This window comes from Prionailurus viverrinus, chromosome B2 (genome assembly GCF_022837055.1).
Source record: "Prionailurus viverrinus isolate Anna chromosome B2, UM_Priviv_1.0, whole genome shotgun sequence".
Classification (NCBI taxonomy): Eukaryota; Metazoa; Chordata; class Mammalia; order Carnivora; family Felidae; genus Prionailurus; species Prionailurus viverrinus.
In genome coordinates this window covers 35,273,926-35,286,479 of record NC_062565.1, presented here as the reverse complement: position 1 = coordinate 35,286,479, position 12,554 = coordinate 35,273,926, and the positions used below count along the sequence as shown (strand labels likewise).

At 48.1% G+C, this 12,554-nt stretch overlaps 1 protein-coding gene across 3 annotated transcripts in view; it reads right to left on the bottom strand.

Annotated features, from left to right (window-relative positions):
* The window catches only part of RAB44 (RAB44, member RAS oncogene family), a 33,722-nt gene extending 29,661 nt beyond the window's left edge, over positions 1-4,061 (bottom strand). For all 3 annotated transcript variants that reach the window (XM_047859620.1, XM_047859621.1, XM_047859619.1), the window contains exon 1: positions 3,949-4,061. The gene's annotated coding sequence lies outside the window, so the exon portion shown is untranslated. The remainder of the gene's footprint in view (positions 1-3,948) is intronic.
* Between the last annotated feature and the right edge of the window lie 8,493 nt (positions 4,062-12,554).

The window sequence follows — 12,554 nt, the reverse complement described above, 5'->3', positions numbered from 1 at the left end:
TCAGAGTCATGGGTTCAAGCCTCACATTGGGTTCCTTGCTAGGCATGAAGCCTACTTTTAAAAAGAAAGAGGGGCGCCTGGGTGGCTCAGTCGGTTAAGCATCCGACTTCAGCTCAGGTCATGATCTCACAGTCCGTGAGTTCGAGCCCCGCGTCAGGCTCTGTGCTGACAGCTCAGAGCCTGGAGCCTGCTTCAGATTCTGTATCTCCCTCTCTGTCTGCCCCTCCCCTGCTCGCTCATGTGCTCTCTCTCTCTCTCTCTGTCAAAAATAAACATAAAAAAAAATAAAAGCGTTGTCCAATTCATTAATTGGGGACCTCCCCACTGTCGCTGAAGGTCTGAGGTCAGTCAGTGGATGAGGATTTTGTCTAGGTGAGACCCCAAGGACAGAAGAGAGGGAGGCTGGAGTCTGAAAGGGGTGTAGTCTGAGCCTGCCCTGGGCGGGGAATAAGTCTGGGGCACATGAAACTGTATGAGGTGGGAGGAGCTTGATGTGCAGAGGCACGCTGCTTTCTGCCGGGCATGGGACTTGGGCTAAGCTCTAAAGGAGGCAGGTGGGATTTAGAAGCCGTTAACAGCAATGTGCAAAGGAACTGAACAGCAGGAACAAGAAGGCCCCTCTGGGCTTTCTCTGCTGGGGTAAAAGGTCACAGGCTGAGTGGAGGGGTCAGGGGACTCTGTTTCAGGGATGGGGGGCTTATTCCAGGGGTCCGGAGCCACTGGTCCAGCCTCCCTTTGGGCGTGTTCCCTCGCACGGGTTGCATAGGACTTGAATGAAGCAATTCCCCAGGCTGTGGAGCACCCCCAGACTTTAAAGGAAGTAGAGTCTGTCCCTCAATCTCTCTCCACCCACCCACCCCAGTCTTTCTCTTTCTTCCTGTGTGTTTTGTGTCTCCATCTGTTTCTCTCCAGCATACTATCTTTGCCTCTCTCGGGGCCTTCCAAATCTGTTTCAGATGCAGTTTTAAGATCATAGATGAAAATCGCAGAGTCAGATCTGAGGCCCTTGCAAAAGCCAATTGTGCACGTCTCTTTCTAGCACAGTGGCCTGGGCTCAGCCACGGGGGGAGTACTTAAGCCATGTGAACCAGCAAATGCTACAAGTCAGGGCTCCCCACCCCACAGGACAGTTAGCAGTCTTCTCTGCCAAGACCACTTCCTTCTGCCCAGACCCTTCCCAAGATCTAGCATGCGCTTGAGTGACAAGCATTTACTGAGCACCGACTGAATGCCAGCGCAAGGTAGCAGTCTTGCCACGATGCAGTGTTCCATTCGGTGAATTAGGAAGAGGTGCCCCTCCTCCTGGCAGTCCATCCCACCCTCTTGAATCATAGACATGGAAAAGGAGGCCCAAGAGAGGAAGTGACTTCCAGTCACAGTGCTTTGGAGTCAGACAGACCTCTGCGTCTCCCAGTCCTGCCGCTTGCTAGCAGTGTGACCTAGGGCAAATCGCTTAACATTCCCATGTCTGTTTCCTTCTTTTTTTTCCCTCCCCCGCCGTGTCTGTTTCCTTATTGGAACAGGGGACTGCTGTCTACCCCACAGGGTTGCAGTGAGGATTAGATATGATAATGCAAGTTGAAACACCACCTCCCATTCCCTGGCACAGCCCTCCTCCCTTTCTGGCTTTTTTTTCCTCTTAGCACTTGTCACCTTCTCAGAATAGTCTTTTATTCACTTACTCTGTAAATTCTCCATCTCCTCTTACTGAAATGCAAGCCTCCCATGAGTTGAAAGCATGCTCTTTTGCTTACTGCTGTAACCTAATTACCCAGGGCCTCAAACAGTGCCTTGCATACAGTTGGCGCTCAGCAAATACTTGTTGACTACATAGCCCACAATGAAGCACTCACAGCTGTGCCCAGCACACAGTGACTGCTGGGTGAAGGCGGCATTGACAATAGTGGTGATGATGCAGATGGGGGCAGAATTCCATTTGAGCCTCATAAAAGCCGAGTACCGTACAGATACGATTTATTCCCACTTGACATGCGAGGAAACCGAGGGAGGGGCGCTCCGAGAAGCAAGAGACCTGCCCAAGCCGTGACGCCAGTAGTGGAACTGGCACAGGATCTACTGTGCTGGTTTGTGTGGGATGGGCTTCCCCCAAGGCCACTTCCTAGAAAGGTCCCTCCTTGGTGGGCCGAAGGGCCCCCTGGGGACCACGGATGCCTGACGCACATGCGTGAGACAAGGGCTTTGGAGCAGGGCCGAGTGGGCAGGCTTTGCCTGTAGGTGTGACACTTGGAAACTCAAGCTGCACGTGGACTTCCGTTGATGGAGATAACACACAGGAGGCAGCAAGATAAGACTCTCAGCGGGGAAGCTTCTAGAACCAAAGCCCTGGGGGAAGAGTTTATAACGATACGGGTGCCACATCACTGAGTCTGTCAGGCTCCCGCAAGTAAAGGAAACGAGAATCCTAAAACAAATTCCCTGTGGCCATATCCCAGGATATGGGATGCTCTTGACATCCCTTTCTGGGAGTTCCTGGTCAAACTGCGTCACCGCAGCCCATTTCCAACAGTTCCCTGGCATTTGGTAAGAAGGCAGCACCTTCTGGACACCTCACCGGCTGCCACTTGGCCACAGCCCCAGCACTCAGTCCTTTCCCCCCCCTGCCTGTCAGGAGGTCTCGGGATAGAAGCACAGCAGGTGCCCGACCACCAGCACCGCCTCAAAGTACGAACACCATCAGTCGCAGATGGCCAACTCTCCCTTCATGGTCTTGTAGCAACCCTAAATACAGTCCGCTCCCCCTTCGCGGCCAGGAACGACCCCTCAGAGATAGTGGGGTCACACGCACACACACTCCCTCCTCAGCCAGCTCCCACTCAGCCACCGCCGACCCCTCCCTCACGGGTCTCACAGGACATTCCTCACAGGTCTTTGGCGAGGACGAAGGTCCCTGGCCACTCGGAGTCACTCGGGTCAACACCCCTCAGAGTCAGCCAGCGGAGACACCCCTCCATCCTCTGCCACATCCCCACCGCCATTATCGCTACCTCACACCCGTGACAGTCAGAAGCCCCTCGCGACCAGGTACATGCACACACACCCTCAGCCCTACTCCCTTTCCCCACATTCCTCGCCCAAGCAATCATACAAACGTGAAAGCCAAACTTGAGAGCAAACGGGTCTCGCTCCCAGGCATCTATAGGAACCAGCTCTCCCCACTGGGGGACTGGGTTAGGGGAGCAGGCACCACGAGCTTTGGATCAGGGAGCAGAGAGCCACATAAGAAAAATGGGGCGGGGGCAGGCACCTGAGTGGCTCAGTCAGTTGGTTAAGTGTCCGGCTTCGGCTCAGGTCATGATCTCAGGGTCCATGGGTTCAAGCCCCGCATCGGGCTCTGTGCTGATAGCTCAGAGCCTGGAGCCTGCTTCCGATTCTGTGTCTCCCTCTCTCTCTGCCCCTCCCCTGCTCATGCTCCGTCTCTCTCTCAAAAATAAAGAAACATTAAAAAAAAAAAAAAAGTAAAAAGAGAAATGGGATAAGCGACAGCTATCCTAGGGCTTCCCCAATTCCATCATTCTCTCACCAAAAGGGCAAGGAACTGGTTCTGCTCTTCACCCCACTTCAATAACTGAAAATAATAGTGATAGTCACAGAACCCAAATGTCCAGGTTGGTGCGTCTGAGAGACCACTGAACGCCTTACTCTGGTCTACTCCCCCTCTCTCTTCCCCTCACTGACTTGTAGAGAAACCGAGGCTCTGAGAAGCCAGGTAACTTGCCCAAGGTCACACAGCCATCTAAGGTAGGCAATCTATCCCAGTCCCCTGCTCAAGGGCCCTCATTAGACCATGCAGAGAGTTCCCAACTCTCGAGAAAAGAGGGTTCAGATCTCTGCACCCTCGTCATAGGAGCCAGATGGGGACCACTGCTCCCTCTCCCCCCCACCACCCCTCCAAAAGAAAAGAAGCATTGCAATTCCAGTGGCTCCCACCTCTTAAAGGCTCCCAGTCGGGCACCCAGTGCTGGCCTCCTGGACCTGGTGACGAGGCAACCGCTGCCCCCCAGGAGCCCACGAGCTCTGGAACTGTTAACAGTCTTGTCTCTTGCTTAATCATCCTTTCCGTTCCCCAGCAAGCCAATCTCCTGTGTTATCTACAGGACTTCCTGTAGAAGCGAGTACTGGCTGTCCTTTCATAATCTGGCTTGATACTCCCCAAGCCCCTCTCTCTAGAAGCTTAGAACTGTAGACCGCTGGAACTAGAGGGGAGGTCCTTGTAAGCAGAGGCTCTGAAGGGTAAGGTGGGCTGTTCAGGGTCACCCAGCTCTCAGTGGCAAAGCCAGGACTCGGACCCAAGTCTCTGGTTGCCAGGGTGATGCTATGCCTTAGAGTGTTGACGGGGCACATTATGGCTAAAGCTGGTATACAGACTGCCCCGGGGTACCTGTACACCATGACTCAGTGTCTGCAAATACCGGGGGAGGCTTACATTCAAATCATCTTTTAGAGAATAGTCTAACTTAGCACCGAAATGTATTGTAGAACTACAACCATCAGAAGAGAGGGGTACTGGAGCATGAATATACAGGGATGGATCGATGGAACAGAATAGACAGGAATAGACTCAAATGCATATGGGAATTTCATGTATGTTACAAGTGGCATTTCAAATCAGTGGATAAAATCAGAGGTGCCGGGGCGGCTCAGCCAGTTGAGCGTCTGATTTTGGCTCAGGTGGTGATCTCACAGTTCCTGAGTTTGAGCCCTACATTGAGCTCACTGCTGTCAGCACAGAGCCTGCTTCAGATCGTCTGTCCCTGTCTCTCTCTCTCTGTCCCTCCCCCACTCACACACTGTCTCTCAAAAATAAATAAATATTTTTTTAAAAAGATTTTTAAAAAGATGGTTTACTCAAAAAACCATTCAGAGAATGGACTGGCTATCTTCAAAAAGCAAAGTTGGGGCTCTAAGATAATTCCAGATGGGGACACCTGGCTGGTTCAGTCGGTAGAGCATGCAACTCCTGATCTTGGGGTTCAGTTCAAGCCCCAAGTTGGGTGTAGAGATTGCTTAAAATTAAATAAAATCTAGGAGCGCCTGGGTGGCTAAGTTAAGCGTCTGACTCTTGATATCGACTCAAGTCATGATCTCACAGTTTGTGAGTTTGAGCCCTGCATTGGGCTTTGCATTGTCAGTCTTTCCCTCTCTCTGCCCCTCCCCTGCTTGTGCTCTCTCTCTCAAAATAAATAAATAAACGTTTAAAAATAAAGAAATAAATCCTTTAAAAAGAATAAAATAAAATAGTTCCAGATGGTATAAGTTCAAGCATTAAAAACCCATAAAATGATATGTTTGGGATAGGTTTCAAAGTAATGGAGGGGTGGAAGGATGGGTGGGGCACAGATGAACTAAGGCCCTGGCCCTGTTCTGATTACTGTTGAAGTTGTCGAGGGCACCACTGATTCATTCTATTCTCTCTACTCTTGTGTATGTTTCAACAGATGCTGTGAGAAATCATGGGATGGGTTTTTAAATAATCCTGGAGCAAGTAAGGCCATTCCAGGTTTATCACAAAGTGTTTGAAGCCATAAAAGATTGACACATATGATGAAATAGAAATTTTAGAATAAAAAATAAACGTCTGAATGGCGAAAAAAAAATTTAACCACTGACAAGTCAAAAAGCAAACAGACTGTGAAGAAATAGTCACATGTCACAGAAAATAAGCTCATTTCTTTCTTAGATCATGAGTTCCTATAGAGAAATTGGGACCATCAATAAATAGACAGTTCATGGGGGATAAAAAAATACCAATGGCTTTTCAACATGTGAAAAATATTTATTTTCACTTGTAACAAAAGAAATACAGGGGCGCCTGTGTGGCTGTCGGTTAAGCATCCGACTTCGGGTCGGGTCATGATCTCACAGTTCATGAGTTTAAGCTCCTAGTCAGGCTCTGTGCTGACAGCTCAGAGCCTGTAGCCTGCTTCGGATTTTGTGTCTCCCTCTCTGCACTTCCTCTCTCTCTCTCTCTCTCAAAAATAAGTAAACATTTTTAAAAATTAAAAAGTAAAATAAAATAAGCACAAAATAAAACTGCAACATAATATTAAGTTCTCCAATTGGCAAAGCAAAAAAAAAAAAAATTTGAGGGGCGCCTGGGTGGCTCAGTCTGTTGGGCATCCAACTTCACCACAGGTCATGATCTCAGTTCATGGGTTCGAGCCCCATGTCAGTTTGTACTGACGGCTCAGAGCGTGGAGCCTGCTTCGGATTCTTCTCCCTCTCTCTCTGCCCCTCCCCTGCTCATACTCTGTCTGTCTCCCTCAAAAATGAGTAAATATTTAAAAAAAAATTTTTTTTAATTGATAGCGTGCTGTGTTATAAAGGACGCAGGAAAACATTTTCACACGTTGTAAGGAAGAACTGAATGAATAAACTGACACAGCTTTCCTGAAAAGCCATGTGGTGATATCTGTCAACATTAAAAAGGAAAGAGCTTTTTACTCAGCAATTTCACTTCTAGTCATTTGTCCTATAGGTGATGCGCAAAATGACGATATAGAAAGATTTCACTACCACATCGTCTATAGCAGCAAAGGACTGGAAACAACCTAAATTTCCATCAACAGGGAACTGATTAAAGCTCAAATATGTCCATATAGGGCTTCTAGGCAGCTGTGAAGAAAGGATACAGGTGGTGTGAAGACCTTCAAAATATATTGTTGAATAAAACCAGCAAGGTGCAGAGTGGTGAGTCTAGTACGCTTTGCCTGAAGAACAAGTGTGTGGATGAAATGTGTGCCCTGTAAATACACATGCATTCCTATACGGTTGTAAATATGCCAAATATTTCTGATAGAATATACAAGAAACTGGTAGCAGTTGGGCTGGAGAAAAGTGTTGGGATGGAGAAGGAGGGAAATTTATGTTTCACTGGTTATTTTGTACCATCTTGATATGTTGCCCACTCAAAAATAAATTTAAGGGGTGCCCGGGTGGCTCAGTTGGTTAAGTGTCCTACTCTTGATTTTGGCTCAGGTCACGATCTCATAGTTGGTGGAATCGAGCCCCGTGTTGGGCTCTGCACTGATAACACGGAGCCTACTTGAGATTCTCTCTCTCCCTCTCTCTCAAAATAAGTAAATAAACATTAAAAAAAGAAAAGAAAAGAAAAAGAATAATTTGTACATCTTCAGAGAGAGAGTGATGTGGGAAATGTGGAAAAACGTTAAAATTTAGGAACTGTTGGGGCGCCTGGGTGGCGCAGTCGGTTAAGCGTCCGACTTCAGCCAGGTCACGATCTCGCAGTCCGTGAGTTCGAGCCCCGCGTTGGGCTCTGGGCTGATGGCTCAGAGCCTGGAGCCTGTTTCCGATTCTGTGTCTCCCTCTCTCTCTGTCCCTCCCCTGTTCATGCTCTGTCTCTCTCTGTCCCAAAAATAAATAAACGTTGAAAAAAAAAATTTAGGAACTGTGGGTGAAAAGTATTACTTTACTATTTTTGCAATTTTTCTGTGTCTGAAATTATTTCAAAACAAAAAGTTTTGAAATTTAATAAATGTAATTTCTAAATAAACTGATATTCTCACAATGAGCCATCCTTTTTACCCCATTTTTACAGCTGAGGAAATTGGTACCCAGAGAGTTTCTATAGCTTTATTGAACTAAATAAGGCATTCATTTTTTTAATTCAAAAATATTTATTGAGCATCTAATATGTGCCAGACACTGTCCTAGGCACTGAGGACACAAAACTGAAAGGAAAAAAAAAAAACATATGTAATAAGTGCTTACAAAGAAAAGTAAAGCAAAGTGAATGGTGGGAAGTGAATTTTAGATGGGGTGGCTGGGGGAGGCCTGGATGAAGAGGTGATGTTGTAATAGAGCTTACAAATAAGAAGATATGGAAAAAGAGTGTTCAGGAGAGGGAACAGTGAGTGCAAAGGCCCTGAGGCAGGAACATGCTTTGTGTACATGAGGAACAGTGATAGAGAGAAGGTAATAGAGGGAAGAATGGAGAAGACGAGGTCAGAAGGAACAGACAAGAGGACCTATAGGCCACATAAAGACCTGGGTTCTAACCGTAAGTGAGGTGGAAGCCATTTGGAGGTTTTAAAATGATCCCTCTGGCTGCCTTCATTGTGGATAATAGACTGTGCTACTTAAGGGCAGAAGCAGGGAGACCAGTGAGGAGGCTGTTAGGATAATTCACACAAGAAGTAACGATTTGGACCAGGAGGGCAGCCGTGGAGGTGATGGCAAGAGGATTCGGGATGTATTTTTTAAAATATTCTCTTAAGTTTATTTATTTATTTGAGAGAGAGAGAGAGCAAGCGGGGGAGGGGCAGAGAGAGAGAGAGAGACAGGGAGAATCCCAAGCAGGCTCTGCACTGTCAGTGTGGAGCCCCATGCACGGCTGAAACTCACAAACCGTGAGATCATGACCTGAGCTGAAACCAAGGGTTGGACGCTTAACAGACTGAAACACCCAGGCGCCCCTGATGTATTATTTTGAAAGTAGGGTTAACATCGTTTGCTGCTGGTAGTGCAACTGTAACAAATCCAAGACTTTTCAGCAGTGAGGGCTCTCTCCACTTCCCTGGGAACAGAGTGAGGTTCGATTTTTAAGACCCAGCCCCCAGGATGTCAAAGCATCCTCAGTTCATTTGCCCCCCATCCCCACGACCCACCTCCCAACCATGGAAATTAAAGGGGCACGGAGGAGGCAGGGGTGGTCCCAGTCCTCCCCGATGGAGCCGGAGTGGTCAGAGCTCAGCCTGGCTGCCCTCTGCTGCAGCCCCAGGGGAGAATCTGCCGTGAGCCAGCTGGCAGGAGGCCGGAGCCAAGTGCTCAGAAAAAAAAGTTAGATCCAGGCCTTTTTGGAAGCAGCGGAGTTAATTTTAAAATATGGTGTCGCTGGACTTAAAAACACTGAGCTCAGAAACTGAATTTTACAGAAACTGAATGAATGAACAAAGATCCCAGACAGTGAGACCGTTTTATCAATGGGAAAGTTTCACACTCACTCTTTTTCAATTCCCCGGAGATGCTTGCATTCACTTGACAGTTTAGGAAACCCTGAGGCAAAAGACTCTCTGTCCTGAGGTACAGTGTCCAACCTGGCTGCAGCTGCTGGCTCCAAGCTGTCTCTACATGGAGCTCAGGCCGGCTGGTGGGAAACCAGGGCCAGGGAGCTTGGTTCAAATTTGCATTTACATAGCACGCCTTGTGTATGACTGAGAAACCTGAGTTACTTCAGAGACAGAGTCGGGACCCGGGGGAGACAGGTGCCCGCAAGCCTCCTCAGCGTCTTCATGATGGTAGTGGCCCTGGGCGAGGCGCTTCCCCTTGCTCATTTATGGAACAAGCAAGCAATGTGACCTGGGTCATCAGCATGAATATCCTGGCTCCCCACCTCTTCCTAGAGGGGTGGCCTCAGGCAAGTGGCTTAAGGGCTTATTGCCTCAGTTTCTCATCTGTAAAACAGAGGTAATAATAGCACCCCGTTCATAGGTTTGTTGCAAGGATTAAATGCTATAAACCGCATAAAGCATTTAGAACCACGGCAGGCAGATGATCATCAATGCTGGCCGTTGTTATATTTGTGACTTAAAAGGAGACTGGGACACCAGGGTGGCTCAGTCGGTTGGGCGTCCGACTTTGGCTCAGGTCGTGATCTCACTGCCCCTGAGTTCCAGCCCCATGCTGGGCTCTGTGCTGACAGCTCGGATCCTGAAGCCTGCTTCTGATTCTGTCTGTCTCTCTCTCTCTCTGCTCCTCCCCTGCTCATGCTGTCTCTCTCTCTCTCTCTCTCTCAAATATAAAAAAAAAAAAAAAAAAAAAAAAAAAAAAAGGAGACTGAGTTAGAGAATCTCCGACTTCTCTATCCTGTCAATTAGCAGATGGCCATGTTCAAATGCCAGACTGATTGCCAAGTGATGAGGGCAGCCACCTGGGAGTGGGGTAGGCAGAGAACTGGGTGTGAGAGATGAACGCTGGGGTCAGGAAGGAAATTCAAGCCACAGTGAATAATTCATTCATTCAACGAATATTTATTGAGCACCTACTGTGTGCTGGGCACTCCTTCGGTGCTGACACATGGCAGCAAATGAAACAGGCAAAGACCTGCCCTCACGGAGCTCACATTTCTGTGGGCTGGTGGGAGAGGGTAAAGCCGCAGTGACTTTTGCCAGCATGTTTATCTGGGCACTAGGCTGGCTGAAGGGAAGTTACGGAAGCCAAAGCTGATGCCCCCCCCCCCCCCCCACCCCTGTCCCACAGGCCCACACCTCTGTTCGCCTGAAACATGGGTTCCTGGTGGTGATGCAGCTTCTCACTTCAAATGTTCCCATCCTTCCGGTTTCCTCCGGCATCATGGCAAGTTGTTCCACCCATGAGAGGAGGAACCCAAACTTGCCCCCCAGAAGGAAGCCCTCAATCAGCGACAGGCGTGGATACATTTAGCAGTTGGCAGAACGTGCACTGATTAGTTTCCTTATCTATGGAATAAGAGCCATTAATGGAAAGAAGGACTGAATGGAAGTCTCTTAAGTTATCCCCCTAGTCAAGACAGTGAATCGGAAGCAACGCCGCTTGCCAGGTGGCAGTGCAGAGATCGGTGCTCCTTTCAAAGGCCTGCAGGAAGCAAGGTGGTTCCCATCATATCCCCATTCCATCCACCCCATACTGCTCCTCTAATAACCAAACGAAGCATGGCAGTTGATGGTTATCCACGTCGTTGCCCTAATTGCAAGCATCATATCAGATAGGGTATCTTTGCTAGAATAGTCTACATAGCCTCTGACTGTAAGAAGCTAACAATATGGCCAGCGCATTCTCTCTGATCCGTTTCAGGAAAAGGGATAAGAAATGGGGTATATTCACGTTCTTTACAAGAATTCAGAGACCTGTCATGTTCTAAGTGGTCAAATGAACTGGGAAGTGCTGGGACGTTCCCTCTATAGGAAAAGGCAAGTATTGAGGACATGCTCCCCCTCAAAAGAGGCATAGCTTTAGCGAGCCAAGGTGGACTTCGGAGGCCATATACTAATGCTCTGGCCCTTGGGGCGCCTGGGTGGCTCAGTCGGTTAAGCGGCCAACTTCGGCTCAGGTCATGATCTCGCGGTCTGTGAGTTCGAGCCCCGCGTCGGGCTCTGTGCGGACAGCTCAGAGCCTGGAGCTTGTTTCAGATTCTGTCACCCTCTCTGACCCTCCCCTGTTCATGCTCTGTCTCTCCCTGTCTCAAAAATAAATAAAACGTTAAAAAAATTAAAAAAAAAAAACAAACTAATGCTCTGGCCCATTTACCAGATGGCATGGGGAGCTGCCACGTTTGAGTGGAGTCCAGAACCAAAGAGGGCTCTGTGACAGGTCCATGCTATAGGACAAGCACTTGGGACATACGACCTTGTGTGTCCCATGGTACTAGAAATATCAGTGGCAGATAAGTAGACAGTGTGAAGTCTCTGAAAAGTCCCAGTGGGAGAGCCCTACCTCAGACCCCTAGGGTTCTAGAGCAAAGCCATGTCCCATACAGCAGAGAATTATCCCGTATCTGAAAAGTGGTTTTTGGCTAAATTGCAGAATCAGGAGCAAATAAAGGTCATCGTTTTAAGCCACTAAGTCTTGGAGTGGTTAGCTATGAATAGATCATCAGAAACGTGCACATAAAGTACTTTGTTCTTTTTAACGTTGCATAATACTCCACTCTAGAAAGATACCACAATTTACACACCCATTCTTGTTGTGGACATTTGGGTTGTTCCCAGCTTGGGTCTGTCAAGAATAACCCTGCCATCGGGGCGCCTGGGTGGCGCAGTCGGTTAAGCGTCCGACTTCAGCCAGGTCACGATCTCGTGGTCCGTGAGTTCGAGCCCCGTGTCGGGCTCTGGGCTGATGGCTCAGAGCCTGGAGCCTGTTTCTGATACTGTGTCTCCCTCTCTCTCTGCCCCTCCCCCGTTCATGCTCTGTCTCTCTCTGTCCCAAAAATAAATAAACGTTGAAAAAAAAAATTAAAAAAAAAAAAAAAAAGAATAACGCTGCCAGGAACGTGCCTTCTGGTGGAAATACGTACTGATTTCTCGTGAGAACAAACAGGAAGGGGAGTCTCGAGTCATGGGGTGGGCCCGAGGGGAGCCATTTTTAGAAGGGATTGCCTGTTTTCTAAAGTAGTTGAAATATTTCATACTTCTGCCAGCCAGGTTTGCCTTCCGGTTGTTCCCGATCCTTGCCCTCGCTTGGCATTGTCTTTTTCACGTTAGTCATTCTGGTCGATGTACAGTGTTATCTCATTGTGGTTTTAATGTGCATTTCCACCATGAGTAATGAGGGGCAGTTCTCTGGTGGGTAACGTATCCCTTACTAAAAAAGACCACACAAGGAACCAAAATATTGACCGTGACGATCTTTGCAGAGGTGTGATGTTTACTGTGGTTGTTCTGTTGTCGTCTTTTTTTGGCTCATGGTCTGTTTGTTAAGCCTCTGCGTTTTTGTAACTTTAAATGCTTAATTGTTAAAATTGTGGAAACAACCGAAAGAACTTCTGCCTACTCATTCTTACAAATGACAAGGCGTATGGGCCACAATGGTAATATCACAAG